Raw genomic sequence first — 25,508 nt, 5'->3', positions numbered from 1 at the left:
AAGATACTTGGAGTGACCAGGCGACAGTTGTAACTTAAAGTTTAATGGGCTCTGTCCCTTGGTGAGAACAGGACTTCCAGATTCATAGAACCTAGCATTGCAGGGAAAGGAAATATAAATTTCTAAATGGGCGCTGGGACTGAGGAGGCCATTCCTGCTTCTTCCCCTTGTTTCTTGCCTACATGTATGTTACTTCTTACAGATGCGATAGCATAATGTTTACTGATTTAGGGCATAACTACAACCCAGAGGAGGGTGTCCTATCTTCACATGGTATCATCACCTCAACCATCCTTCAGAATGCTTTTTGAGCATTCCAGATTACCATCTCCGATTGGCAGCTTCTGAACGTTGTGGTATGTAATAGGAATAGTGCACCGAGCAATCTGTATTGACATCTCCCTTGCTTTAGTACATCTGTTTGGTCGGTAGCAAAGCTCTGTAGGATATAAAGTGAAACAGAAACGTTGTTAAATCTCAGGTACTGGTGTTAAGTCTCTGTCTTCTTTCCTTATTCCATTTTATTTTTAATTTAGGTTTGGGAGTTTATTTTTGGAAAAGTCATAAATGTGCATCATTTAAAATTTTTAAGTCACAAGCTCACATTTATACTTGTGGTCAGGAAAGGCAAATCCATACCTTTAATAAGTGTTGATTCTGGTCAAAGTGAATCACTGCCCCTTTCAGAGTGGAAAAGGGTCCAGTGTAATCAGTTTACCCTGTCTGATGGTCTCCTGGGGGAAATGTTCTATACTGGGGGTTCAGCTTTGGTCTCTTTCAGATTATATAATCTGTTTTAGGACTTAGCTAGATCAGCCTTGGTAAGAGGGAGCCCAGACTGTTGGGCCCATGCATAGTCGCTGTTTCTGCCACCCTGGCAGCTTAGCCCATTATGCCAGCACTAAGGGGGTCAGTGACATGCTGGATGATGTCAGCTGGTTAGTATTCTGTATACTTGGTTGTTTAGTGCCTCTTCCATGGTGGAGTACTTTCTGATGGGTGTTAATATTAATAATATGTTAATACAAAGATTCTCAGTTTATGTCCATTCCCACAGGACTATCCTCATGCCCTGTTCCCAGGAAAACCAGTCAAGAGACTTTAATCTTTTAGATGACATTAAAGAGGCCCTGAGCTAGCAGAGTGGCAGAGACTATAAATAAACGTTATATCTGAACAGTATTTCAGGTTAGGCTTGTGATACTTTAGAGACTCCAAAATTTTCAATCTGATTAATTATGAAGATCAGAAATTCATCTTAACTGAGGCAAAGGATTTAGGAAAAAGTTGGTCTGTAGGTGAGACAGATACATTTTATTTATTTTTATTGGCGGATACTTGCTTTACAATGTTTTTGGTTTCTGCTGTACAACAGTATTAATCAGCTGTAAGTATACATCTGTCCCCTCCCTCATGAGCCTCCCTCCCTCCCATCCCCCTGTCCTACCCCTCTAGGTCGCTATGGAGCAGCAAGCTGTGTTACACAGCAGCTTCACACTAGCTGTTTTATACATGGTAGTGTGTTTATGTTGATGCCACTCTCTTAATTCATTCCACCTTCTCCTTCCTCTGCTGTGTCCACACATCTGTTCTCTACATCTGTGTGTCTGTTCCTGGTCTGGAACTCAAGAAAGAGGTCAGAATTAGAGACAAACACATAGCCATGTCATAGGGCTACCCATTTCACAACTCAGAACTGCAGGGAAAAGTTTATTTGCTATCACTGCTCTAATTCACCCTCTACAAGTCTCAATTTGCTGGTTATTGGGGGATTGGTAGTATGAGGGAACAAACAACAGTAACAAAAAATACAAGGAAATTGCCAGGTTTTAAACTTAGGCTCGTGTAAGCATTTAAACATTTCCTTTCAGGTTTCAGTAGTGTTTAATGTCTTAGTATAACTGCTCTCTTAAGCATTTTTCTCTAAGATGTTATCTGAGTATATGATGGAGAGGTGGCTTCTGTGATCTTCTGGCTTGAAGAAGGCAGGATTCTCAGATTTCTATATTGTCTCAAGGTTCCTCTGGTCACCATGGTCACCTCTGTCAGTTGCTGCTCTTCTGTTTGGACTCCTGTCCTTTAGTTTGGTCAAAGCCTAGTGATGCTTCTTGGCTCTCAAGACCTCTGGTATTAGAGACCCCTCTGAGATCTGGCAGTGAGTTGGGGTCAGTTCAGCTTGGGTGGCTCACTTCGAGCCATGACCCTCAGCCTCACACAGAAACCTCAACTGGCAATCTCCCTAGCTAGATAGTCTGGGGTTAACCTATGCCAGCCTTGGGGAAGCTAAGCTCAGAGTGCCTCTCTAACAAGACTCAATTGCAGAGTTTTTGTTACTTTATTTTTGATACTTTTGATATTTTGATACTTTCCTATTTATTTGCTATTTAATTTGTTTAGTATTTGTCACTTTTGATACTTTCCTATTTATTTGCTGTTTAATTTGTTTAATATTTGTCACTACCTACCCTTCCCTTACAGTATACATGTACACAAGAATATCAACTCATGATAATGGGGACCTTCTCAGTCTTGTTCATCACTGAATCACAAACTCCAAGGATAAGTACCTGTCACATGGTTGGCCCTTAATAGATTTTTGTTATGAAGGACAGAAATAATAGCTGAAATCCCTAAGTTAGAGTATATCAAGTGAGAACAAGATGAGGACTAAACTGTTTAGTCATAAACAGTTCTAGAAGAACTAAACTGTTCTTCTACCTTCTCTTTTAGAGGTAAGAAGAAGAGGTTCCAGGGAAGAAAACTGAGAACTGATTGAGAAGTATGAAGAGGATGAAGTGCAGAAGATGGGGAGAAGCATGTTCAGTCGAGTGTGATAATCCCTATTGCCCAAAATGTCAAGAGTTGAGTCGGAGTAACTGAAGCTGACAAGTCTGTTGATGATTGGTAATCTGGGGGAGGAAAGCAGTATCAAGATACAAGTCTGAGAAAACTCAGGTCTCAAGAAATTGTGCCATCAAAGGGAGAAGATAACTGTGGCAGCAAGTAAAATCTTTTATGAAGATTGATGGTGAAGGTAAGAAGGACTTAGGATTTGTCGCTGGGCTCTTCAGAAACAGGACTCAATGGAGGGCTCTTTTCCCCCCAAGACAGAAGAAGCTTGGTGTTTTGATACGTAGGGAGGAAGGTGAGGAAAAGAGGAGGAAGACTGAAGAAAGATAATTTATGAGTTAAGGTCTCAGAACTTAACTGGAAAAGGATGAGATCAACCTTGGAATGGAAGGCAAGAAGGAAAGAGGAATGAGTGGGAAATAGAAGGTGTGAGGCAAATGGGAAGAACATACAGGAATTTCCATCAGCTTTTGCTTAATGGAATAGAGGTATCCAGATTATCTGCTCAGAGTACTTGTATATAGACCCCTGTAAGAATTGGTCTCCTACCTCCCACACTTCATTTGCATGTTCTTTGACAATCTCCTGACTGAGGGTAAACAGCCAGGCTCCCTGGAAGTGCCTTTCCAAAGAGTTCTGAAGAAGAGAACTCTAGTTCTTGTTCAAACTCAGGGGACTTGGGTGCCCTGGAGTTCCACAGAATTCATATGCAGATCTCAACAGATCTCAAACTCAGCTCTGTTTGTGATCCTGGGTTATGTAACTAACATGCATAATTCAAATATCACAACTTTTCAGTTTCTTTTGTACCTCAACAATGGTGACTCATTATCAAATAGATAAAATTTATTTACTCCGAATGTTTTGTCTTCATTGGTGCTCTTAACTGATGAGACAGTCCATCAGTATCTTGTTTTGGATTACCTTATAAAAATGAAGAGTTTATGGATTATATGCTGATGGAAAAATTACCTACTGAGGTAGCTTCATATTTGTTCTTTACTGATTTCATGTATAGGAATTTTGCAAAAGGTGAGTTTTTTGAATGAGCACACATACGCACACACACACATATATAAGGAAGTACATAATGTGCATATCTGAAGCCAAAATATTTAAAGTTATTTTGAATTAATAAAAGTTTATATGTAATAATATTTACTTTGCTTGTGCTTTTTTGACTGTCATTCATTTATTCATTTACCAAATACTTACTGGTTACAATGTGTAGGTTCTGTTCCAGGTACTAGGAGTATAAATGCACCAAAGATACAGTCCCTGAGTTTCAAGGAATTTATGGTCTGGTTATAGGAGACAGATGTTGTAATAAAACAAGTACTGTGGTGTATTGTATGTGCTAAGAAAGAAATATGTACAGGATGAACTAGGGCCTGAGGGAGGGAGCAGTCAATTTCTGTTTCAGAAGGGTGAGAACTTGCTGTCAAAAAGTTTTGAAGTAGGAGGCAGATTGCCCTGCAACCGGGGTAAAGCAATTGGAGATTCATTCTCTATGAACTGAAACTCTCAAGAAGAGAAAAGCAGGATAATTAAGGGAGGAGGCTGGACCCTGCCCCAACTCCCCAACTACAGATGCACAGAAAAGTCTCCTTGGATGTTAAAGGAGGAGTTACGTCAAAGTATGTTCTGTACCCATACTCCTTTTTGGTAAAATCCATCTTGGCTAAGAGATGTGTGTGCACACATGGGAGGATCCTAAGATATACCAAATATGGACATAACCAGCCAGTCAAAACCACTGGCTAAAGGAAACCTGTAAGAAATACCCCATAAAGTTAATTCAAACTGCCACGACAGTGCAACTCAGGGACTGTCCCTCTGAGTCTGCTCGTGTCTGTTTACACGTACTATACTCTTTTCCCTCTTAATAAATACTTCACATGCCTCACTACTTTCTGTATCTTTGTGGAAATTCTTTTCTGCAAAGCCGAAAGGCTGGGGCCCATGTCATGGACCACTGATCTAGTGGGTAGGAACTGATGTTTTCACTGCCGTGACCCCGCCTCAATCTCTCCTTGGGAACCCACCCCCTGCCCCAGTCCCACCCCCAAGCCACTGCAGGCCAAGGCCACCCACCTTAGGTAAGTTGTACTGATGAAATGGGGCCTGAATCTTGAAAAGTAAGAAAGTGTTTTTAAGTTTGCCATTAGATAATACGAAGTCTTTGAGGACAAAGAACTTGCCTTTTATAGAAGTTTGTATTCTAGCACAAAGGAAGAATTTGCCAGTAAATGAACGTCTCTTAAGGTTTCTAAACAATTTCAAATTTAAAACTACTGAATGTTATAAAGGTATTTCTGTTTTCAAATACCAGCAGGTGGCAATATTACCCCATGAAAAAAGACTGATCGCCAAAATCTGAAAATGTCTTTCCTGAATTTCCATATCTGGTAATGAGGGTGTTCTGAATTAAAAATGGATAAGAAAACTCAGCTTGAATTTTTTTATTTTTTTCAACAGGCTAATTGAAAATGCCAGTGTTGGAACCCCACCCCCCTCCTCCTTCCCATTCATCCTGAGCCCAAGAGATCTCCATAAAATTGACCTGGATACCTTTCATTCAAGGTTTGTGGGAGTCTGAAGCCCATCTCAAGATTTCTCCACTACACTGACCCAAGAAGAAAAACTGAGCTCCCTGTCTGATGTCCAGTAAAAGCCAATTCACAGAAAATATTCATGAATCTAAGAGATGTTAGTGACGATTTGGGGAAAGGATAAAGGATAGAGTTTACACACCAGCAGTGTAAACAAGCACAAGTGAATTGGCCTCCCAAGTCTCAAAATGTCCTTCAGCTGTGCAACATCTTGGAGTTTCATTGAATTCTTTTGTTTCAGCCCTTCATCTGGTTGGCTCCTTTTACCCTTCTAGGCCTTGGAACTTCAATTTCTTTTCCTTTTCTCCTCTCCCCCTCTCTCCATCTCCTTCCTATTTCCCTGTTTCCTCTCCCTGCCTCTGCCTCTCCTCCTCCCTTTTTCTTTCTCCTGGTCTTGCACCCCCAAAACCCACTAAGATTGCCTACAGTAAAGGGCTCTTCCCTCTGTGTGATCCCCACTTCCTTAAAGGCATTAGTAGCAGTTTATTACCTTGAAACAGAAGGCAGACCAATTTTTCAGTTTTCAGTGTAATAAAAATACTTGAAATACATGCCCTGCAGATATTAAAAAGAATCCCCAAGGCTGTGATTTTAGTTTTCAGCTGGTGTTTGCAGGTTTTTCTTTAGTAGGGTAATGTTAAGTGAGCTTGTTAGAGTCCTCTGCACCTCTCTGCATCTTCCATGTGCCTACAAAATAAACTGCCCTTGTAGCTCAGCTGGTAAAGAATCCACCTGCAATGTCTCAGATTGGTCTGCTATAGTGGACCATTTTTCCTCTAAACTTTTTATGGAAATGTGCAATACAAAGAATATTTCAATATGCCACCTAGAATCTATGATTGTTAACATTTTGTTATATTTGTCTTCTGTGCATCTAAGTTTCTGATGCATTTCAGACTAAGTTGCAGACATAGGTACTTTTCACTCCTAGACGTTTTAGCATTCATGTAATTTTTTTTTCAGGTTTTTTTTTTTCTAGGTAAAATTTATATAACTGTGATATTCAGATTTTAAGTGCACTATTAGATAAGTTTTGAGCAATGCAAAAGCCTGGGTTATCTAAACCCCTATTGAAATATAGAAAATTTCCATAAAGGATTTATTTGTTAGTTTTTCCATACACAAGGAGTGTAAAATGGTTAAGTTCTTGAGAGTTCCAGGTCCGAGTACACTATTGGTAAGAAATTGCTTATTATAGTGTAATGGATTTAAAGTGAGTTTTATAGGTATAGAAACCCAGTTCAAATTAAGCTCTGCATCTGTGCTTTTTTGCTGTTGTTTCAGTTTGAGCTCTGACTTTACAAGCAAGCAGAAACACTCAAGCAAAATGGGCACTGCCTGTCAGTTAAGAGCAGGAACTAGGTCTGTTTTATGATACGTATCTCAACTACCCAGGATGCTTTATACCTTTGACACTCAAATATTTATTTCCTGTCGCCACACTATCTGTTACAAAAATTTATTGTCTATTCTATGGCTATTGTTTGTGCACCTAAGAAATAATCATGGGACTATAGAAGTCAAAACCATGGAGAATGTCACATATCCCTCTTAGGTGGTCATCAGTCAGTACTTGAAATAGGGTTAAAAGAATAGGATATGTAGAGCTTCTCCACAGCCCAGAGGTAAAGAAAGATGGATAACTAAATTCAGAGAGAACAGCCTTGAGGCTCCAGGAGTAATAGACCTGGATTCTGAGTTCTCTTTTGCTTCCTATTGGAGTTCAAATCAATGCTTGACCTTCCCAGGGCCTGTAGGTTCATGCAGATGAGTAGTTACTGCTTCTTGAAGGTGTTTATATGGAAAAGTCCTGATGCATGTTTATAGAAAGAAATAATATAAGACAACAGTGCATGTTGCTTTCTTAAGTTTTAGTAAAGAAATTCGGATATCTTTTTAAATGCTACATCCAAATTTCAACACATCAAATGCCCAATGAGGACCATAACACATCATTGCTTGCCATTCTTTTTTTTTAAATTTAAGAATAGTTGATTTACAATGTTGTGTTAGATTCTGTTTACAGCCAAGTGATTCAGTTTAATATATATGTAAATATGTATATTTTTCAGATTAGTTTCCATTATGGGTATTGAATATTGATACAAGATGTTGAATATCACTTATATGTAGAATCTAAAAAAATGATACAAATGAACTTATTTACAAAACAGAAACAGACTGGCAGACATAGAAAACAAATTTATGGTTACCAAAGGGAAAAGCAGGGTGAGGGATAAATTAGGAATTTGGGATTAACAGATACACATTATATATAAAGTAGATAATAAGGACCTACTATGCTGCTGCTAAGTCACTTCAGTTGTGTCCGACTCTTGTGCGGTCCCAGAGACGGCAGCCCACCAGGCTCCCCTGTCCCTGGGATTCTCCAGGCAAGAACACTGGAGTGGGTTGCCATTTCCTTCTCCAATGCATGAAAGTGAAAAGTGAAAGTGAAGTCGCTCAGTTGTGCCCGACTCTTAGCGACCTAATGGGCTGCAGCCTACCAGGCTCCTCCGCCCATGGGATTTTCCAGGCAAGAGTACTGGAGTGGGGTGCCATCGCCTTCTCCGAGGACCTACTATAGCACAAGGTAATTGTCATTCTTTGTTTTTTAGGTGGTTCCTGCTTTACTGACTTAAAGTCTAATATGCAGAGTGAAATCTGTGTCTGAATTGCTGTCTTGGTCACAAATCTCTTTCTTCACAGATGGAAATTTTCTCCAGAATAAATAAGTAGCATTTTGGTCAGTGTTCAGTTTTGGAGATTAAAACTCACTATAGTCAGTTTGAGCACAAAGAGATTCTTCAGAGTATTAAATGGCTCACAGATTCTAGGTTGAGCTTCCAGGAATGGTTCCCAACTTACACTGGCTGTCAGGAAATTATTGCTTTTAACCCAAGCAGGACGCTATAGTATCAGAAAGAAATGACTACAAGTTATTAGCTCGTGAACCTCTGCTGTGAGCAGAAAATAGTCTCCCAATTTAGGGGCTGCTGTCCCAGCCGGTGCCACTGCTGTCCAAACCACACCAACAAAGTGAGTGCCAAAGTCCAGTTTAACATCTGATGGTAGGAACTTAAATCCTAGAACCTTGGTACAAGGGATTGTGAAATAGTTTTTAGCTGGTTAGCCTCAGCATGTTAGAAGAAGTTAAGACACGTAGTGAGTGAGCCATTTCAGTGTCCTCCAGTGTCTTCTAGGAATAGCAAAAGTTTGAAGAGTTTATCAAGATGTTGACATAGGAGGCTCCTGAATATTCTTCCTTTCATGGAAGCATCATGTATATAGGTACATTCTGAGAAATTCCCTATGAAAAAACAATTGAGAAACTAGCTAAGCAATTTCTACATATCAGACATATGAAAAAACACTAAATGGGTAGGAAAGGCTGAGACACATGCTCACTATAAACTCGGCACCCAGCAGTGAAATACTATTGAGAGAGAATGCCTATTCCCAGCTTTTCCCTGAGAAGCAGAGTTTGGACGGCACATCTAGCACCTCAGCTTTTGACTCCCACATGAGGGATGGGTTTCCAAGATACCAAGCCCACAGCTACTTCAGTTCAGTCTCTCAGTCGTGTCTGACTCTTTGTGACCCCATAAACCTCAGCACTCCAGGCCTCCCTGTCCATCACCAACTCCTCGAGTTCACCCTAACCCATGTCCATTGAGTTGGTGATGCCAGCCCACCGCTAACATCATACTTAATGGTGAAAACCTGAAAACTACCTTTAACATTAGGAACAAGGCAAAGATGCCACTTCTGTCACTTTTATTCAACATAGTACTGTAAGTTGTAGCCAGAACAATTAGACAAAAAAAAATAAAATAATCCAAATAAGGAACAGAAGTCTCTTTTTGCAGATGATATGATATTAGATATAGAAAACCATAGGACTTCTCTATAGAACTGTTAGGACTAATAAAAATTCAGTAAATTTGCAGGATACAAAATCAATATACAAAATTAGTTGCTTTTCTATACATTAACAATGAACTATCAAAGAAATTAATAATCTCATAACTGTATCAAAATAATAAAATATTAATACTCACTTAGAAGCAAATATAACCAAGGAGGTAAGAAATCTGTACACTGAAAAGTGTAAGACATTGATGATTAAAATGAAGACAAAATGGAAAGATATTCCATATTCATAGATTAAAAATATTGCTGAAATGTCCATTCAGTATAATCTCTCTAAAAGTTCCAATGAAATTTTTCATAGAAATAGAACAATTTAAAAATTTGATCCATAAAAGACCCCCAAATTTGATATCAATCTTGAGTAAAAACAGCAAAGCTGGAGGCATCACACTGCCTAACTTCAAACCAAATTACAAATCTGTAGTAATCAAAACAGTATGATGCTGGTATAAAAACACTCAGAGGTCAATGCAACAGAACAGAGTCTTAAAACAAGCCATATAAGGTCAGTTATTTTTTACAAAAGAGGCAAGAATATGCAATGGAGAAATGAAAGTCTCTTCAGTAAATGTTGGGAGTACTGGATATCCTCAAGCAAAAAAATGAACTGTATTATACCATACATTAAAATTAACTTAAAATAGATTAGGGAATAGGCCTTAATTGAAGGTGTTGGTGAAGTTGTGTTCCTTTATGGAGGCTCCAGGGAAGAATTCATTTCCTTGCTTTTTCCATTTTCTAGAGGCTTTTTATATTTCTTGCCTTGTGATCTCTTTCCTCTATACTCAAAACCAGCAAGGGAGACTGAGTGAATAATCCTTATTTAAAATTGTTTGTTCAATTACAAGCATATTTTGAACAAATATTTTTCATTTGTTTTTCTCATACATTTATTTAATTCATTTAGTAATAGTTTTTCACAGGCTCTGTATTCAAGTTTTTCTGTTATTCATCTATAGAGGCCTGCTGTTTGCCTAGAGAATTATGGGTGCACTCTCCTTGACTTGACTTCCTACTCTACTTTAATCTGGTACTTTCTCATCCGTACTCTTGGAATTTATGCTGGATTTGAGTTGGAGGCCTGGAAACATTTGTCCTATAATCTTTGTTTAAGGCCTTTAGCTACCCAAAAGTGAAGGGAAAGTAAGCTGAGTTTGCTGTCAACTGGCGTCTGCAGTTTGGGTGTGATGAATCACATCCCCTGAGCACACATTGTTTCTGGGGATGCTTTCTCTGAATCTTGGTCATCCAAAGAAGCAGGCAGCCTCAGGAAGAGGAGGGACAAGTGTGTGACTCTGTGGCTCATGGGCATTTTATTTGGTGGCATCACCGTGATTCTTTCTGTTTAGCAGTTATTTACCATATACTTCATTCTTAAGATATTGTTTCCTACCCCTCAAGGATATCCTTTTTAAGTAATTTAATGATGAAGAGACAGAAGTTGCAACTGACAACTTTTTTTGGAGATGCATGAAGTGAAGTGAAGTCGCTCAGTCGTGTCTGACTCTTTGCGACCCCATGGTCCTCTGGGACAGAGGTCCTTACCAGGCTGCTCTGTCCATGGGATTTTCCAGGCAAGAATACTGGAGTGGGGTGCAATTTCCTTCTCAAGGAGATCTTCCCAACCCAGGGACTGAACCTGGGTCTCCCGCATTGTAGGCGGACGCTTTACCATCTGGTGGGTATATAAGGTGAATTTGATTATTTAAAGAAGATCTAAGGCACATGGACCAATAGAGAGGCTAAAATGTAAGGGCAAGGATATTTGTTTTGTCCACTTATGTATCCAGTTTCCCTCAAACAGGTTCTGACACCTAGTAGATGCTCATGAATATTTGTTGAATGAAGGACTGAAGATAGAAGAGAGACAGATGAAATGAGATCATGAGGTAAGAAAGAAGGGGTTGAATCAAGGCAATCTCCTTCCTTTGAGACTGGTGACAAAAATAAGCACACTTCGATAAAACAGGAGCTCAAGGAGAGGGAAATTATGCTTTATGATGTCTATATTCTTCATAAAGTGGAAGTTCAGGCCACAGGTTGAGAGTGAGGGTGAGAATAGAATAGAGTTGAGTAGAGTAGCGGAAGAGAACATAAAATGCAGCTTGAACAGAGCGTTAAAGCTTTGGAACTCTTTTATAAAAGTGGCAAAGGAATTTAACTTGGGGTGCATATGGGGCTACTGAATAATGCTGGAGTCTTAGCTTAGGAACCTGAACCAATCAATTTAATTATTCTGTTTTTTCTGTAATTATGTGATTTCTTTTTTGGAAGTCTGAAAAAAAAAAAAAAAGGATAAACTACGCCCACAGTTAGGTAGGCAAGTGTTGTGCACTGTCAAAGGAAATTGAAGGCATGGCTAGAAAATGGTAGAAATAACTGTTTACAAGATTGTAGCAGCTTCTTTGTAAGGTTGCTGTGAGAATGAAATGAGGTGATATTCATGCAGCACTTAGAGTAGGGCCTGGCAGAGTAAGCTCTCAATAAACGTTAATTATAACTCCTGATTAAGTTAGAAAGACAAAATTAAAGGGGCTGATAGTTTGGGAAAGTGGTTAGAGAGAGAAGCTCTAAGGTAAGCCTTAGGTAAGCCTTAAGATGAGTGAAAGGACTAGAGAATTTAGGTGGATTTAGTTTCAGAGTTCAGTAGTCCAGAAATTAGTGATTATAATTAAGGTTGATGTTGGTTATTTCCTGAGACAGGATTGCTGAAGTGCCGTAGAAGCCAAGTGTGTTGGGGTCTGGATCAGACAACTGTGCAGTTACTATTTAATGTTTCCTTCACGTGTATGATTGAATCAGGCTGAACATGCAGGATTCAGGGTGTGAAGGAGTATCTTGAGCCAGATGCTTCAGATCTTAATGAACATGGTGGAGGGGTTTGGAGGCTGGTAACAAAAGTGTTAAGCATGGGAAGAGAAGAGTGGTTCTATATAGTGGTGGGAGCTTCAAAGGCAAGGGTACAGTTGAAGAGCATCAAAAGAGAAAAGTTCTGAAGTTGGTAGCACAAAGTCTGGAGAGCAACTCGACTTTGAGAGTGCCCCCAGTGTTCCCCTCTCCAATACAAGGCTACAAAGGTGAGAGATGGCATGTTTGCTTTCTCCCAGGGTCTCACAAACACGTGAATCAGCAGTAAGTATGCATGTATTCCCCTCCCTCTTGAGCCTCCCTCACCACATCCCAACCCTCTAGGTCATCACAGAGCACCAGGCTGAGCCCCCTGTGTTATACAGCAAATTCCCACTAACTAGCTGTTTTACACATTAGTGTATATGTTTCAGTGCTATTCTCTCAATTCCTCCCGTCTTCTCCTTTCCCTGCTGAGTCCACCACATGCCCATTTTCTACGTCTGCATCTCTATTCCTTCCCTGCAAATAGGTTCATCACTACCGTTTTTTCTAGATCCCATATATATGCATTAATGTATGATATTTGTTTTTCTCTTTCTGACTTACTTCACTGCATAACAGGCTCTTGGTTCATCCACCTCAGTTTCACTGACTTGACTTATAAAGTTTCTATTGATAAAATTTTGTCACTAAGTGGTATTTTATATATAAGTGAAAATTTAGTAAGTAAAAGCCAGCAGTATTGTACCAGTTAACTTCTTAAGCCCTTTTGTGCCCCGCTTTGTGATGCTTGGACTCTGTAAACTCCACTTTTACTCTGTTAAGCTGGCTCCCTGTTAGGCTCTTCCACTAGGGAGTGTTAGAGGAGACTGGGAGGTGGCAGGAGAAAGGAGGGACTTGCTGCAGCCTGTCAGCTTCCAGTTTTCTTTCTGCCTTCTTCCTGTTCCTGTGAGCATTAGCTCAGCAACCCTTCACCAGGCAGCCGCAGTTCCCTCCCTCCTACAGCATTAAGTGGGACTGGTTTGCCAGTTTTCCCATACTTGCAGAAAGAAATTCCTTGTGCACAACTCCTTCCACTCCAACCCTCAACATAAGCATCAGGCATGCAGCGTCACCTCGGATGTTTGAGTTCATATGGGCTCCCTCCTCTACCTTTCTAGTTTCTAAGTTTTAACAACCTCTTTCCTTGTTCCTCCATCCCTACAGGTGGAGATACTACTTTCTGCAGTTGTTATTTCTGGTATCTTAAGAATGTTTTTTATTTCTCCAGTTTCCAATTTTTAAAATTCTCTTCATTCAAATAACTGTGTGATTGCTGCCTCCTCACTGTAACCCTACTGATATAATTGTCTTCTTTAATTTTTAATTCATGGACAATTTAGGATTATATCTTGATCACATGCAATATGCATTTATTATATGGTGTTATTATTTAATGTATGACATATTTTCCCAAGAATTAATTATAAAATAAATATTATAGATAGAAATAAAAATAAAGTTTAGTTTTATGAAAAACTTTCTGCATTGCTCTTATTTTTCTCAGTTTCACTATAAATAATGAAACCTTAATCAGAGCCTCATTTGCCTGTGGACAGCCATTTGGGTACTCCCTATTTAGTACTAATGACTGGATTTTAAATTAAAATACTTCACTTTGGTCAAGACTCACACATTTAGGTAATATAATTAACATTTCTGAGCTCTGAATCAAACCAGATTGAGTTCTAAATTTACTTTGGAAAGATAGGATGTAAATGCCAATCATAAAAAATTCGTTTGAGGTGGTTAATTGGAAAATCTTTGAGAGCAGATAAAAATCTTCAGTTTGGTCTCAGTAAAGTACTTTCTTCCTTTATCATTTACAAGCCCATAAAGTTAAAGATGAATGAGTTATTACATGCAAAAACCTTGTGGGGTGGATATTCTGAATTGTTACTCTTTCCTGGGACTGAACCTGTGCTGAGGATTCTGCTTTTAGCTGTAAAATCAAAGTGGATCAGTTTTTCATTGTCAAGGAAGTCATTTGTTAGTCTGTCTACCTACCTACCTACCTATCCATCCATCCATTTATCCATCCATCCATCCATCCATCCTATCATGTATCTATCAGAAAAGTATAGGACTGAATAAAATAATGAATAAAAAAGCACTTCTACACCAGTCTTTTCATTCTACTTGCTTAACTAATTTAGAGTATAACCTAGTTTCCCTTGTGGCTCAGACAGTAAAGAATCTGCCTGCAGTGCAGGAGACATAGGTTTGATCCCTGGGTTGGGAAGATTCCCCGGAGAAGGAAATGGCTACCCACTCCAGTATTCTCACCAGGAAAATTCCATGGATAGAGAAACCTGGCGGGCTATAATCCATGGGGTGGCAAACAGTCACACACAACTGAGAGAGTTTCATTCATTCATTCATGCACACATGTTCTTTCCTCTTTTACCTCACCACACATCTTAGTGACCCAGAGCTTCTTATCTTATATAATATCTTTTATCAATAATTTTTCAGGCTTCCCTCATAGCTCAGTTGATAAAGAATCTGCCTGCAATTCAAGAGACCCAGGTTTGATTCCTGGGTCAGGAAGATCCCCTGGAGAAGGAAATGGCAACTCACTCCAGTATTCTTGCCTGGAGAATCCCATGGACAGAGAAGCCTAGCAGGCTACAGTCCATGGGGTTGCAAGAATCGGACATGACTTAGAGATGAAACCACCACACTATCATAATTTTGTATTTGCCTTTGAACTTCCAAAATAACTAACCTTCACTCTTAAAGCATATATTATGTGGTCTTGAGAGTCCATCTAGTCTAGGTGTTGTCTCACAATAACCTAATTTACTGGACAGGGGTTATTGGTTTTAATACCAATATTTAAATTTATATGGATGTGGTAATGATGAGAGAACCACTAATGACTTTATTTTGTTCTTTCTATTGGATATCTGTTTTTCGACTAGATATGAATACATCAAAAATGAATTCAATGATCATAAAATTGTTTTGGTGAACACAGATTTAGGTATAGGGGGATGATATGATCCTAAAGCATGTTTAGGCTAAACTGTTCAAATAGTCTGATTCATTCTTATGATTTTGGGGACATGTTATTTTATTAAATATTATATTGACTTTATTTAGAGATGAGTAATGTTTAAAGTTTTTAAATGACCATTTCTTTGCTGGCACTTGTCATTTCGAATTATGTTTTGGGAGCTGGGTCAGATCAATGGCAATGCTCTTAAATAGTCTGTGAACTTCTATGTTTGAGATATCCAGTTGCTCTTGCCCTTTCTGCGATGTGTATATATGCTTGGGCTTCCCAAGAAGTGTAGTTGGTAAAGAATCCGCATGCCAATGCAGGAGATGCAGGAGATTCAGGTTTGATCCCTGGGCTGGGAAGATCCCCTGGAGTGGGAAATGCAACCCACTCCAGTATTCTTGCCATATGTTTTCAAATTCTTGAGTTCTATGAGTTTTCCTAGTATCCTATTAATAAGTTTATATTTTGTCATAGGCTAACCAGAATTGACTTCAGCATCTCCCAAAAGTAAACCAGAAGAAAAAGGGGCAAACATTGAATGAAGAAAGGATGTTTTAATATTACCAAAAATTGGAAAGCAAAAATATACTGATTAAAACAAGGTTGATAATAAAATGTTAGGTTGTTTAGACTTTAGGGAGTTTATTCTTTATATATTGCCTTTAACAAACTCTTGTAAATAGTAAATGCTATTCTGCTTTGATTTAAACATTTCATTCCTGCAATGACAGCATATAATTAACCTAGAAAATGTCTTGTAAGCCAGTTCATGATTATTAGAACTGTTGAAAAACAGGGGAAACATTTTATTTGGCAAATATATTACAGATAAACAATTTTACATTCTCCCAACGAAGAGAGGAATAATTTTAGTAACTTTCTGTGTTTCACAATAATATCAATCCAGATTTAGGGAAATTGCTTTTATTTATAATAAACAGTTTGCTATGTTTGACCCACATAACACCTAACTTTCCAAGTTGTCAAACCTGAGCACTATTGCCTCAATTAGGGAATGTGGAAATATAACTCGCACTGGTAAATGTTGGTTGTATATGTCACAAAGATAGTTCCTTACCTTTATTCATACATTCAGTTATTCTACAACTATCTAATGCATGCCTTTTATATATTAGGCTTTTACTAATGCCTAGGAATCACCAGTTAAGAAATGGACAGAGATCTATGTTCTTGAGATGCTTACTTTCTAGTTTTCAAATGGGTTTGATTTTTGTATTTGTTAATTCAGGAATCTTTCTATTAGCTTCCTTTTTTGGCAATACAATATGTGTTTTATTTTTTAAAATTTATTTTATTGGAATATAGTTTATTTACAATGTTGATTTCTGATGTATAGCCAAGAGTCATATACATATATATATATATGTATATATGTATCTCCAAGTGATTCATTTATATATATATATATTCTTTTTCATATTCTTTTCCATTATAGCTTATCACAGGATATTGAACATTGTTCCCTGGGTTATACAGTAGAACCATGTTCTGTATTCAGTCTATATATAATGGTTTGCATCTACTAATCCCCAAATCCAGTCCATCTCTCCCCCAGTACCCTCCCCACTGGCAACTACAAGTCTATTCTTTATGTCTATGATTCTGCTTTATAGATAAGTTCATTTATGTCCTATTTTAGAGTCCATAGACAAGTGCTATCATATTGCATTTGTCTTTTTCTCATTTACTTCATTTAGTATGATAATCTCTAGGTCCATCCAAGTTGCTGCAAATGGCATTATTTCATTCTTTTTTATGGCTGAGTAGTATTCCGTTGTATATATGCACCACATCTTTGTCCATTCATCGGTTGATGGACATTTAGGTTGTTTCTGTGTATTGGCAAAGAGTCAGACAGGACTGAGGGACTAAGCACATGTGTCTTGGCTATTGTGAATAGTGCTGCTATGAATATAGGGGTGCACATATCTTTTTGAATTATAGTTTTATCTGGATATATTCCCAGGAGTGGGACTGCTGGATCATATAGAAACTATTTTTAGTTTTTTGAGGAATTTCCATACCACTTTCCATAGTGATTGCTTCAGTTTACATTTCCACCAACAGTGTAGGAGGGTTCCCTTTTCTCTACACTCTCTCCAGCATTTGTTATTTGTATATTTCCTAATGATGGCCGTTCTGACCAGTGTGAGGTGGTACCTCATTGTCACTGTGATTTACATTTCTCTTATAATTAGCAATGTTGAGCATCTTTTCATGTGCCTGTTGGCCATCTGTATGTTTTCTTGGGAGAAGTGTCTATTTGTTCTTCTTGCCCATTTTTTGATTGGGTTCTTTGCTTTTTTGGGTGGAGTTGTATGAGCTGTCTGTGTATTTTGGAAATTAGGCCCTTGTTGGTTGCATCATTTGCAAATATTTTCTTCTAGTCCACAGGTTGCCTTTTCATTTTTCCTTGGGCTTCCACCTTTGTTGTAAAAAGCTTGTAAGTTTAATTAGGTCCCATGTGTTCATTTTTGCTTCACTGACCTAAGAAAACTGGTATAATTTGTGTCAGAGAGTATTTTGCCTACATTGTCTTCTAGGAGTTTTATGGAGTCCTGTTTTAATTTGTGTTTAAGCCATGTTAAGTTTATCTTTGTGTATGACGTGAGGGTGTGTTCTAACCTCATTGATTTGTATGTGGCTGTGCAACCCTCCCACTTGCTGAAGAGATCTTTTTTTTTTTTTTCCATTGTGTATTCTGTTGGCTTTTAATCAATTTGAAGCCCACTCAGATTGTAATAATTAGGATCATTTAGGGTACATTTAGTGTGTCGGGGGAGAGAATAATTGTGGACAAACAAAATGTCTACTATATAGACACCTAAAAATTATTTAAAAATCTTTGTAATTCTGTCTTGAAATTCATTGAGTTGTAGAAAAATGTTCATATTTTGGTTTTGCTTTAAAAAGGAAATTAACGTGGCAAATTCCCTGATAGCTTAGTTGGTAAAGAATCCCCCTGCAATGCAGGAGACCCCAGTTCGATTCCTGGGTTGGGAAGATCCCCTGGAGAAGGGCTAGGCTACCCACTCCAGTATTCTTTGGCTTCCCTTGTGGCTTAGCTGGTAAAGAATCTGCCTGCAATGTGGGAGACCTGGGTTTGATCCCTGAGTTGGGAAGATCCCCTGGAGAAGGGCTAGGCTACCCACTCCAGTATTCTTGGACTTCCCTTGTGGCTCAGCTGGTAAAGAATTTGCCTGCAATGTAGGAGACTTGGGTTTGGTCCTTGAGTTGGGAAGATCCCCTGGAGAAGGGAAAGACTACCCTCTCCAGTATTCTGGCCTGGAGAATTCCATGGACTACCGTATAGTCCATGGGGTCGCAAAGAGTCGGACACGACTGAGCAACTTTCACTTCACTTTCACTTTTCACATGCATGTTTATGTATGCCAAATAAATATAAACATTTGCTACTCACACATGCACTGTATTACACAAATGTTCTTCATTAGCTCTTTTGTCAGCTCCAGCTCAAAGACTTATTTATCTATCCTTAGGAGTTGTAGCACACAGAAGATGTTTTAGACAACACAAGAGAAACAGAAGCACAGTTTATCATTTTTATAAGTTAACTGCAGTATTGATATGTAATTAACTCTAATGAATTAAACAGTCGTAAAGAAATCATTAAGTTAATTTTTAGACTAAGAGCATTGTCACAGTTAACTCACTGCTGATGGCCATGTGCATTTCAAAGCATTACTGCTGTCTATGAGTATATCCAGCCTCTGCTGTTATTGGCTAAGGCTGAGAACCTGAACTTTGTGTAAAGTTAGAAGTTAATATTCTTATCTTAGTCACTGGACTTGGGCTGTTTCTTAAAACTCTAAGAACTGGCTTGGTTACTATTAGTTTTCCCTTCTGAAAACAGCATTTTAATGTGACCTAGTAGACAAATTCAACTTTTCCTACTGATAAACTAAAGATTTAGAGCAGCAGTTCTCAAAGCAGTTCTCTTCTTCAGGGAGTCTGCAAGGTTAAAACTGTTTCCTTAATGATAAATTTTTTATTTTATTTTTATTTTTTATTAAAAAAACTCAGACTTTTCTTTCTTCCTTTCTTGTCCAGAGGTTACAGAACAAGATAGCATAGTTGCTCTGATATTAACATGGGGTGTTTATTATGATTTTTAAAAAATTTCCTAAATAAGTAAATACCTATTTAAATATTTTCTGTTTTAATTTCTTATAAGGTAATAAACCATTGATTGAACTCACATAAAAACTTTTTGGGGCTGTCTATAATCTTTAAAGGTAAAGGGATCCTGAGGCCAAAAAGTTGAGTACTATTATTGGTTTAGCATAAAGTAAACAGCTGTTTGAGAATATTAGTGTTCATATTCTAAATGTTCTCCTTGGGTATTGAGACATTATATTCTGGATTCTATATAGTTGCCAGAAGGCTCTACTGCATTAGCATGGTAATAAAATGCTTTTCAAGATTTATTTCAGTGTTTCTACTAAAACATGATCCTTGTGACACATATTTACAACTGACATAACTTGCCATTCATTATGGAATAATTGATTTGCCACCTTGAGGCTTTAGATAATTGTGGATTCTCCACTGCAGATTCAAATGCATCTTATAACAAATAACTATGGGTCATTATAGACAATTGATAATAAATACACTTTCAACTCTTAAAATTACTACAGATCTTTTCCGAAGACATTTATCTTGGTTTATTTGGATTATGATACTTTGTATCTATATATTATCTATCTTTTGAAGTTAATAGTTACATTTCCCTTACTTAGGGAATCTGCAACTAATATTCTTCAAAACATGCTGGTGAAAGTAATTTTAGTTAAGTTTAGGTAACAAATATAGCAACATATAAAGCTTCTTTAATGTGTATAGACTCAAGGTTTAAACATTTTTTTAATTTCCAATGTTTCCAACATTTACACCAATATGAAGTTTTTCAATAATGCTATTGTTTATCTTAAAAAGCAATTTAGAATAATTGTATAAATGTAGAAATTCATGTATGAGTTTATTTTTATTATAAAATATTAACAACATACTAATAATATTTATTGAACTAGGTTGTATGCTTGAAAAATATGAAGTATTATATGAACCCTCTTTATTTTATTTATTCATTTTTATTTATTTATTATTTTTTATTTATTTTTATTATGAATCTGTCGTTATTTGACTGCATCAGGATTTCTTTATTTCTTTATTTAGCTGCTGGACACGGGATCTCCAGCCTCGTGCTGGCTCTTTTGCTGTGACACAGGGCTCTCTAGCTGTGGCCCATGGGCTCAGGAGTTGCTGCACTCGTGCCCTCTAATTGTGGCGCACGGGCTCCAGAGAGTACGGGTGCATGGACTTAATGGTCTATTGCACGTGGGATCTTAGTTCCCTGATCAGAGGTCAAACCCGTGTCCCCTGCATTGCCATGCAGATTCTTACTCATGGGACCAGAGAAGTCCCATGAATCCTCTTTAGAGATAAGCAGTATAGATGAGAGAAAAGGGATACTTTGGGGAAGATTATTGCAAGTTTTCAAGAGTTCAATTATTCATTTGCATTATCATGGGAAAAAATATAGTGAAACTTATATTTAAGAATTACTTCCAAGTATAATACCATTTTGGTATGTTGGAGGATGTGACAAAAGCCATTTAGTACTCTAAAAATTAATCTGATTATATGAAGTAAAACTTTAGTTAACTACCATGATAAGGTATTCTTTCGGAGAAGGCAATGGCACCACACTCTAGTACTCTTGCCTGGAAAATCCATGGACAGAGGAGCCTGGTAGGCTGCAGTCCATGGGGTCGCTAAGAGTTGGGCACGACTGAGAAACTTCACTTTCATTTTTCACTTTCATGCATTGGAGAAGGAAATGGTAACCCACTCCAGTGTTCTTGCCTGGAGAATCCCAGGGATGGGGGAGCCTGGTGGGCTGCTGTCTATGAGATCACACAGAGTCAGACATGACTGAAGCGACTTAGAATGTATTCTTTTGGCTGATAGATGATAGAAAATGATCGCCATTGAAAAGATAGTTTTTTGTAGTTTTCAGGAGGAAATATGTCATGCCATGCAGGGCCAGATGGGGAAGCAGACGGGTAGGTCAGGATGCAGGAGTGAGGGGAAAGCACAGACCAGAGCCTTTATTGTGGTTTTGGTGGGAAGGATTGAGAAAGGCAGAGTAAGTAGTAGAACAAGTTTAGGATTGGAGAGTTTGAGTAACTTCTGCAGCCTCTGAAATATAAGGGTGGTTCCTAGTTGTCTGGTATCCTGCCCTGGCGTGATTTAGGCCCTGGGAGATAGTGTATCAGACTTCAGGAGACTCATAAAAGGAGATGTCAAAATATCATAAAATACAGATAGTAAAAAACATGATTAATATACTGACATGCCTTGTGTTTATCTTTAAATGCCTGTGTCCCTTCACAGAATACAAGTTCCATGAGGCAGCTCTTTGTCTACTTTATTCTCTGTAGCAGTCCCAGCACTTAAAATGTTGCCTGCAAATGACAATTATTTGTTGAGTGAAGAAGTCCAGTGAACCATAAGCCTACTTTTCTTTTTATGCCTCCATTCTTTTTGTCATCTAAGGTTAAGGTCTCTCAGTCCTTGTTCCCTGCAACTCCGTCCGCACTGTATCAGTTGCTGAGTCTGTTAGGTCTACTGCTGTAATATCTCTGGTATCTCTTCTTTGATTAAGATTACCAATGCATACTTCAGGCCCTCATTAACTCTTGCCTGGATTATGAATGTAAGTGCATGCTCTGCATTTTATACCTTTTACTTACCTTCTTTTAAAGTTTATACAATATTGTTAAATTCCATATTTATTTTTGACCCTCATAGCAATCTTATGAGGTCATTTCAGTTAATTCCATTTATAGAAATAAAGTCTGAGATCCAGGAAAACAAGTAATTTGCTCGAGATTAGCATAAGTGGCTGAGCCAGAACCTGATTCACTTTCACCAGTGTTCTTTCTCTAGTCCCTTTTCCTATTATACCTTGCTTAATTAATTTCTCAGGCTTATCACTCCTTTGCTTTACACTTCTTGTGGGTTTTCATGGCCTATAGACAAGTCCAACCTTCTTAGCCTGACTTTTACTGTTTTGTTTCCAATCAATTATAAATCCCAGCCAAAGTCATCTTTGTACAATAAATTGGACACATGATACTTTATCAGTTGAACTGTTCATCTTGGCACATTAGATCATTCAAGGCCTGTCTTCTCCATGAGCTATTTTCATCACTTTCACCCTTTTCCCACCCTAGCTGCATGGAAATTTCTCCTTTTTCTGAACCTTTTACCTATAACTCTCTTGTTATATATATAACTTAGAGAAGCAGTCTTATAATATAGCTATTTATGTTCATTTTATCTTTCTGTAGGTCTGTACCTTATTGCTTGTAGGTCCTATACAGCAGAAATCAGCACTGAAAAGATTTTGTTCTCTATGGCTTACTCCTCCACCTTCTAACATCAGCAACTAGCACATTACTTTGTATATTTGTACCTGACAAGTATGCACTGAAGAAACTATTAATCTTTTGGGTGAATTGGGACATATTCACTGAGAATACAATATGCTAAAATTAGCTCAAGCATTCACTGAGGATAAGTGGATTAATGAATTACCATAAAGCACTTAGGTTTTATTTGAGAACCCTCTGAGATCTCAATATATCCCTATATATTTGCATTTTAAACAATCCTTAATGAATTAAATTCTTTTTATACTCTCATTTGAGTTTTTGAGTTAGTAGGCTTACATTCTATGTTTAACACCACTTGAAGTGGTGAATAACTAGTGAATATTAAAGCTCAGCCCTTAGTAGACAAAAGATAACTTGAGAGTAAAAAAATCACAAGACTTATATGTTTTAAGGTCTCCATGATGAACCACATAAATTATGTTCTAATATTTGTTTTATCTTTTCACTTTCTGTGAATATTTCTGTGTCCTATAAAATGCCACTGCTGCTGCTAAGTCGCTTCAGTCATGTCCGACTCTGTGCGACCCCATAGACAGCAGCCCACCAGGCTCTCCCATCCCTGGGATTCTCCAGGCAAGAACACTGGAGTGGGTTGCCATTTCCTTCTCCAATGCATGAAAGTGAAAAGTGAAAGTGAAGTCACTCAGTCGTGTCTGACTCTTCACGGCCCCATGGACTGCAGCCTACCAGGCTCCTCCATCCATGGGATTTTTCCAGGCAAGAGTACTGGAGTGGGGTGCCATTGCCTTCTCCAATAAAATGCCACAATCCATATCAATTTGGAAAATAACTTACTATACAAGTTTAAAAAGGGGTATTCTTTTGAGAGATATTATACAATTTTCAGTATTAGACAAGTTCTGTAATTAAATGGAGACAGGGTTGACATTTATTACCTGTCTCCTGTCAGTTCAGTTCAGTTGCTCAGTTGTGTCCCACTCTTTGCAACCCCATGGACTGCAGCACACCAGGCTTCCCTGTCCATCACCAACTCCTAGAGTTTACTCAAACTCATGTCCATCGAGTCGGTGATGCCCTCCAACTATCTCATCCTCTGTCATCCCCTTCTCCTCCCACCTTCAGTCTTTCCCAGCATTAGGGTCTTTTCCAGTGAGTCACTTCTTCACATCAGGTGGCCAAAGTATTGGAGTTTCAGCTTCAGCATCAGTCCTTCCAATGATTATTCAGGATTGATTTCCTTAGGTCTTTTCCAACACCACAGTTCAAAAGCATCAATTCTTCGGCACTCAGCTTTCTTTATAGTCCAACTCTCACATCCATACATGACTACTGGAAAAACCATAGCCTTGACTAGACGGACCTTTGTTGGAAAAGTAATGTCTCCTGTAGCTGCTGTAACAAATAATCACAAACTTCATGGCTTAAAACATCAGAAATGTTATTCTCTTACAGTTCTGGAGGCTAGAAGTACAGGCTCTTTATCACTGCACTGAAATCAAGGTGTTGGCAGGGTGACATGCCCTCTGGACACTTTAGGGGAAAATGCATTTCTTTTTTTTTTTTTCAAAGCTTACTTCCAAATTTTATTTCATTATCAAATCCTTTTATTGTTCATGGAGTCTGTCTTATCTTCATAAAAGAAAAATTAGAATTAGTAGAATTCATCCACTTATTTATTCAGTCAATATCTATTAAGTCATCTCTGTTCTCTCTAGCTTCAGGTGGTTATCAACATTCCTTGGCTTCTGGCCACTTCATTCCATTCTTTAAGGTCAGCATCTTTATATCTCTGCTCTGTCTTTATATTGCTTTTTCTTCTGTGTGTCATTAAGTCTTTTTATAAGGATACATATAATTACATTTAAAGCCCACTTAGATAATCGATGATCTTTCCATCTCAAGGTCCTTAACTTTATCACATCTGTGAAGACCTTTTTTTCTTGTAAGGTAACATTTACAAGTTCCTGGGATTACAACCTGATATATTTGGGGGACCATTATCAGCCAATCATAGTAACTGAACACAACTTTCTAAAGGAAGATACAGAGAAGACTGATTTTTTTTTTTTGACAATGACAATCAGCACTTTCATTTGGAAACTTCCTAGTGAAGCTCAAACTTTTGTCCTTTGAAAAATTAACAAGTTAAGGGGATATTCAAGTGTAATAGGCTTCTATAATGCTTTCAAATCATTTAACATGCTGGGATAATGATCTCAGTTCAGAAACTGGTTCTAGGAAATAGTAACATGGTAACATGCTATTCCCTTTCTTATTGGTGGTAGAAATTACAGTCCAACCAGCAGATCATCAATACTGCAGAACATAGGAGCAGTGCAAATTAATTTTTAAGTAAACTTTTATTGAAGTATAACATACATAGAGGAAACTGAAAATCATAAATGTACATACAACGTGATGAATTTTCACAAAATGAGCAAGCCCATGTCAACAGTACCCAGATAGGGATACAGTATTACCAGCACCCCAAGAGGAGTGCCTTGTGCCCCGCCCTGGCCATTACACCCAGCTCCGTCTTCTATTGCTGTAGAGAAGTTTCACCTGTTTCTTGAAGCTTATGTAAGTAGAATCCATGTAGTATGTACTCTTTTGTGTCCAGCTTCTTTTGTTCATCATTTTGTGAATTTACCAGTGTTTTTGCAAGTAGCAGTAGTTCTTTCATTTTTGTTAGTGTGTAATTTATATTTTATAAATAGACCACAATTTACCTATTTAATAGTAGGTGACATT

At 38.0% G+C, this 25,508-nt stretch overlaps 1 long non-coding RNA gene across 1 annotated transcript in view; it reads left to right on the top strand.

Moving 5' to 3' along the window:
- LOC123330835 overlaps positions 1–13,763 on the top strand; it is a 52,207-nt gene extending 38,444 nt beyond the window's left edge. The window contains exons 6-10 of the long non-coding RNA XR_006640368.1: positions 2,731–3,034; positions 5,329–5,433; positions 11,200–11,284; positions 12,503–12,527; positions 13,452–13,763. This is a non-coding gene — a long non-coding RNA (uncharacterized LOC123330835). The remainder of the gene's footprint in view (positions 1–2,730; positions 3,035–5,328; positions 5,434–11,199; positions 11,285–12,502; positions 12,528–13,451) is intronic.
- The last annotated feature ends 11,745 nt before the right edge of the window (positions 13,764–25,508 follow it).

This window comes from Bubalus bubalis, chromosome 20 (assembly GCF_019923935.1).
Source record: "Bubalus bubalis isolate 160015118507 breed Murrah chromosome 20, NDDB_SH_1, whole genome shotgun sequence".
In the NCBI taxonomy this organism is placed as follows: domain Eukaryota; kingdom Metazoa; phylum Chordata; class Mammalia; order Artiodactyla; family Bovidae; genus Bubalus; species Bubalus bubalis.
Note: the sequence above shows the minus strand (reverse complement) of the source record. Positions and strands in the feature narration are given on the sequence as shown.